At 38.6% G+C, this 6015-nt stretch overlaps 1 long non-coding RNA gene across 1 annotated transcript; it reads left to right on the top strand.

Moving 5' to 3' along the window:
• Positions 1-1316: 1316 nt before the first annotated feature.
• Positions 1317-1881, top strand: LOC120962613 (uncharacterized). The gene is made up of 2 exons (XR_005753339.2): positions 1317-1507; positions 1645-1881. It is a non-coding gene; the product is annotated as an uncharacterized lncRNA (long non-coding RNA).
• The last annotated feature ends 4134 nt before the right edge of the window (positions 1882-6015 follow it).

The raw sequence follows: 6015 nt of genomic DNA, 5'->3' as shown, positions 1-6015 counted from the left end.
GTATTGTGGATGTCGATATTTTGGCTCTGAACTTGGTCAAAGTTAAAGAAATTTGAGTTTTCAAAAAACTAAATGCACCTTCTATTTTAGAACTGAGGGAATGTTTAGCGAGCGGAGGAGATGATGGCGTGTATTTTATTTTTATTCATATAATGCGGTGTTTTGGTCGGCTTTTCACAATGTGATTCTATGTTATCTGCTAATCAACCCATATATATGACAGGAAATTTCTGAGTCGGTTGCTGCATGTACTATATTGGTGCTATAGTGTCACATGATGACCCTTCATTTTTCTAATTGGTGAGAGGGTGAGTGGGATTGATATGTTTTTATAGGCCGATTGTTGCTAATTGATTTGAAAAATCGTTGGCCCGGTCAAAATCGTAAACTAAATCTAATATTGAATACCTCATTCGAATGGAAGAGCTCTAAAATTAGGAAGCATAGTGAATTAAAAGAATTGAATAAGAGAGTGCCAAAGAATATAAAACCCACCATATCTTCCTTTTAACCCCCATTTTTTAAATATATATGCAGTAGGAGCTCCTACTGTTTTGACCATAAAAAAGACGACCCAATTCTAAATTAGAGACCGCAATTGGTTGTGAGCCCTTAAAAATTAGGGAGCATAGTGTATTAAAAATATAGTTGTCCAAACAAAGTTCAGTTTCTTTCTAAAAACCCCAAGTTTGTATTTCATGTTTCTTAAGAAGAAAAAGGGCATCCAATCTCTTTCTCTCTATCTCTCTCTCTCTCCCTCCCTCTCTCCCTCTCTATCTATCAACACTTTTCACCACCCCGGAGTGCATATGCTGAATTTCTTAAACTATAAATAAAGATCATTTAGTCTTTATTTTTACATGCTCACATTTATTTTTAAAAGACACACGAGTAAATTCGCATATCCATATGTTTTGGGGAAGGGAGACGGCTTTGCTTCAGTGCTGCAAGAATTAGACCATTTCTATTGAAAATGCTCTTAGTTATTGTGGCCTATTAGACCGGCGTCAACACATGTGTTGTTTTTACTAGTATGTACCGCTCATCGAAAAACCTAGCCTCTGCAATCCAAGAAAGCCTAGGTCATTTATTTTCTCTAGCCGGTAGCCGGGCGCCAATGCGAACGGCAGCAGTCAGCAACGTATGAAAGATTTCTTCGTGAGGCGGCCACCGAATCCTCTAACGTGACAACGTGGTCGTCCGGGGATAAATGGTAGTGTGGCCACCCATGCATCCATTCTGACTACCTCCGTTAGTGTAGTAGTATCTCAAAGATACATAGATATGGCTATTGAATATGAACAAATGAGTATTTATCAAGAGCATGCAAAGACGATCCTATATATACACATATGGACACAACATCACACCGTGCTATCGGTGTTTATATTCCCTTGAGGTTCGGCAATAAAGAAACTTATCACTCCATCCATGGATGCCCGACTTGTTGTTCTCCGCTTCCTCCTCCTAGTACTTGTGCTACATCCAAATCCTGTTGCCATGGCCGGTCCGTCCCCCCTCTCTCTCCCACCCTCTAACTTGATGCAGAAAAGGTTGTTTTTATGTTTTTGTTAGCTTCATGGATATGCTCGTGTAGACTGAATAATAACGCGTGGATGTCTGTGATTGTTTATTTTCGTGCAGAGAATTGCATGAAAGGAGCTTATAGGCAGCCATTTTGTTTCGACGCTTGGTGCAAGGGGCTTTGCTGGACGAAGGCGGCTCTCATCGAGGGCGGCCATGTCAAAGACGCCTGGTGTTACAAAACACCATTGGATGCCATTTGTGTTTGTCTTTTCTGCAGGAAATGATTAATTAATCTCAACAAAAAATAAAGGGTTTCCGCTAAATAAAGTACTTGCTACTTTTTCTCTCTGAAAATGAGGATTAGCCACCTGAACTGATGCACATAGTAAAATATTGTTGATTCTTCAATAATCTCAATCGATGCCCAAGTACAACTCAATATCGATACCGAATAAATGAGGTTGAAAAAACGAGGCCATCCACAAAAGGATCTTCCTCACAACATGTATCCACAAACTTAGCACGAGCCCTATAATGTTTGACAAAGCAACCAACAAAAACGTTACTCCTAAACAAAGCCTTCAGGAAAGGATCACTACACCGTGTCGATGTTGATGACAGGTCCAATCAAATATTTACACTTATAATTTTCATCCTCGAACCCAATCTTTAAGCTAACACCTTCAACAAAGGCACAACCCACCCACATGACATTACCGGATCAAGCTGAAGAGGCGACAACATGGATTTTTACCCAAAGTATGCACATATTTGTCGTTGAAGCCAAGCTAGATCCCGACGATGTCGGACCCTGGATACAACCGCCCTGCTCTTGGAAAAGACACCGGGAGCAGGTAGAGGGCCTCATTGCCCTGCTTTCGGACACTGCCGCATGAACTTTGGTCCCTGTCAATATGGTTTATTTCCCATGCACTATAGCATTGTTCACAATTATTTCTTATAGATTTTTTATCTTTTAAAACTAACAATGGTACTCACATCTCAATTTTGTATTTTTAAAATTTCTACACTTTTAATACCTACAATCTAAAAGAGCGTCAAGTCAACAATTTCCTTTTGATACGGGTGCAAAATTCCCCAGATATTAATGACGTGCTTGTGTATTAGCAAGAGTGAAATGCGCCACTAGTCCATGAACTCAACTTGATTGCACGTTTTAGTCCAAGAACTCGAGAAGTGATCAGATTTGGTCTGCAAACTCGTTGATTTGATCAAATAAGTTCAAAACCGGTCTGACCAGGAAAAAACCGGCCACGTGGATGCCATGTCATTGATCCTTTGAGTGCTTGTGAATTCACTATTTTTATAGGGTTTTATTTGCAAATTGGTCGGGGTTTTTTTTTTCTCATAGACCATGCTAATTAAGGGCGTTTGGAGCGAAAAAGTATTAAAAATTGTGTCGCCCAAGACTTGAACCTTGGCCGTTCCGAACAGGCAACACATCACCAACCACTGGAATAACACAAAGTTCGCAGACTAACACGGTGCCGAGTATATATATATATTTATGTTGAATCAGGAGAAAAAATAAATATTAAAATGTGTGTCCTGTAGTATTTGAACACAGGCAGTCTGGGTTAGAAGTTGGCTTCCAGACCAATGCACCATGACGTGATTTATGTTCAAATAGGCAGGCTACTATATATATCTTCACGTAATCATTGTTAAATATGTATATAAAATCAGTGGGTTTCAGAGAATATCAAAGTAATATGTATAAATCTTGACGACAATACAAAACCTCACATTCAATATACACTCACACTACAGAAAATATATAGAACATGACTTCAATGACAATATCATTCGTAGTTTTTAGAAAATCCAAATGATCACATAGTTCTAAAACCATCCAACACATCATTCTGTAACCCGTTTGAAAAAGTATTACAAGCAAGTTGCACATACTTGCACTTATTCCATAGTTTTTAAACAGTGACAACACGTAGTTCTAAAACATAGTTCTGAAACCATTTGAAATTGCATTACAAGCAGGTTGCACATACTTGCACTTAAACATTCTACTTATTTCTGTAGAGCAACTGATACTATCTTGAGTGCTCATAACCATTCCAATGATCACCTCCAGGCACTGGTCTTTTTGTTTTTCTCGCTCTTCTTGCTCTTGGTGCAGCGTGGGCAACACTTGTCCCTCCTCCTTGTTGCACACTACTAGCAGTAGCACTACTTCCTTCAACATGGGTAGCAGTACCATCGGTTGCTCCTCCTCTCACTCTTGCTCTCCCTGTCCCTGTCCCTCTCACGCTTGCTCTTGTTCTTTCTATTACATTTTCCACATCTACACTTGAAGCAATATCTGAACCACTTACATTATTTGTAATAGAAGAAGACTTGGCTCTGCCTCTCCCTCTTCCCCTTCCTCCTCCCCTTCCTCTACCTCTTGCAATGTCCATGCCAGCCCTTGTTGCCGTTGTTGGCCTCGGAGAAGGAAATTCACTTATATGGTCCTGAATAAATGCATTTGCAGGAAGTGGACCTTTATTCCTCCTTGTTGGATTTGACAACTCTTCCACCTGCGAAATAGATCATAGGGATTACATCACATTAAAACCATACAAAATATATAGATCAACATATAAATAGTTAAAGAGAAATGTCTAACAGCTCCCAGGTGCCCCTACACCCTCATGAACAGTAAATTCATATAAAATTGAAAAAAAAATCAAAAAAAATCTGAAACTTTCAGGGATCAAAGATTATCAAAGGTTTGATATTCCTGTAAAGTTTCAGGAACAAATAACCTTTGTGGAGCCCTCATAAAAAAAACAAAATCACTGCTCAAAAATGTACATAAACTTTGAACAATGATTTTGTTTTTTTATTTGAGTGCTCTTCGAATGATATTTTTAGCTAAAACTTTGCAAGATCATCAAAAGTTTCATGATATTCGATGTCCCAGAGTTTCAGATTTTTTTGATTTTTTAAAAATTTGTCTTGAATTTACTGTTCATAGAGGGTGTAGGGGCACCCGGGTGCTGAAAATCCTATCTCATAGTTAAAACTATTCTTACTTCCTCCTCCATGAGCTCAATACTACAAAAGTCCTAGTACATTGTGTGGGAATCAACTCAGGATTGCCCTCCTCGGATACAATGTTCTGCAAAACAGTATAAAGAAGAAACGATGACCAACAATAACAATAATAACAATAGTAACAAAAATATAATTATATAGTTTTCTTTACCTCTACCACAGAAGGATCACCAACATTGTCATCATCATTTGTCCTCCTTTGTGGTTCCAACTTGAGTTCGGGATGTAATTCAGGGCATGAAGGCCTCTTGTGATTAGGATCCCTACAAAAGCTGCAATGCATCTTCACACCATGCTTGCTAAGTCTCGTCCCTTCCTCCTTCTCCGATGGGTGCTCTCTCCTTTTGTTTGATTTCCTCCCAGCTTTCTTTTCATACAAAGGTGCTCCCACATCCCTACCATGTGTCTTTTCCCAGAAAGATTTATCCCTTACTGGCCAAACAGTATTTCCATATGCTTTCATGTACCTTTCTCTTGTATAGAAACTAGCTATCTGGGTTTCTGGCTTTATTCTCTCTTTTCTCATGCAGGAAATGGCATGCGAACATGGAATGGCCGTTAGTTGCCATCTTCTGCAATCACAAGTTTTTTCATTCATCTTCACCTCATAGGTGTTATCTTTGCTCTTCACTTCGTATACTTGTGGCCAGAAGGATAAGCAAAACAATCACTAGCATAGTCCTCATTTTTACGCATCTTGTCCATGATTTTGGGACAAATGTTGCCAGTCCATTTGTTCTCACAAGTGTTTGCATAATCATACATCCTGTGCATAATCTGGCCCCTAATCTTTTCCCACATACTCATGATTGGAAGCTCTCTTGCATCTAGTATATATTTGCGTCAACATGTAATACAAAGCATGATCAAGAAGACTCCAAAAACTACACAAACATATACTCAGTAGCTAACATACAAGTTGCAGAATAATCTGTCAAAACAAACCAGCATGCAAAGAATTAATTTTAAACATATTTTTGGAACTTATAAAATTCTGAAATTATTAGCAAAAATAATAGACATATGTGGTTCTGTTATCTACTTTTTCTCAAGATTTTATCATGCTCCAATAACTCTGGTGATTTGTACGACAACAACAACAACAACAACAACAACAACAAAACTACATTATTGAGAACACGTAATACAATCATTCGGTAACTTACTTGTTGAACACTTCACAATGATTATTGAGGAGTGTGTCACTCTTATAGAAACAATCAAAGAAAGCCCTACACCATTGGTTTGGTGGGTGCTTATCAAGCCATGCATATGCTTCAGGACTCAGAGCCTTCAATTTGTCCATGTTTCTTTCATATTGTGGCTTGTTACTAGATCTTGCACAAGCCCAAAGTTGATTCTTCAAAACTTCCCCCTTGTGAATCGTGTTAAAGTTTTGGTAGAGATGTCTTA

The sequence above is a fragment of the Aegilops tauschii genome, chromosome 4, assembly GCF_002575655.3.
Source record: "Aegilops tauschii subsp. strangulata cultivar AL8/78 chromosome 4, Aet v6.0, whole genome shotgun sequence".
Classification (NCBI taxonomy): Eukaryota; Viridiplantae; Streptophyta; class Magnoliopsida; order Poales; family Poaceae; genus Aegilops; species Aegilops tauschii.
This window is presented reverse-complemented; position numbering and strand designations above follow the sequence as displayed.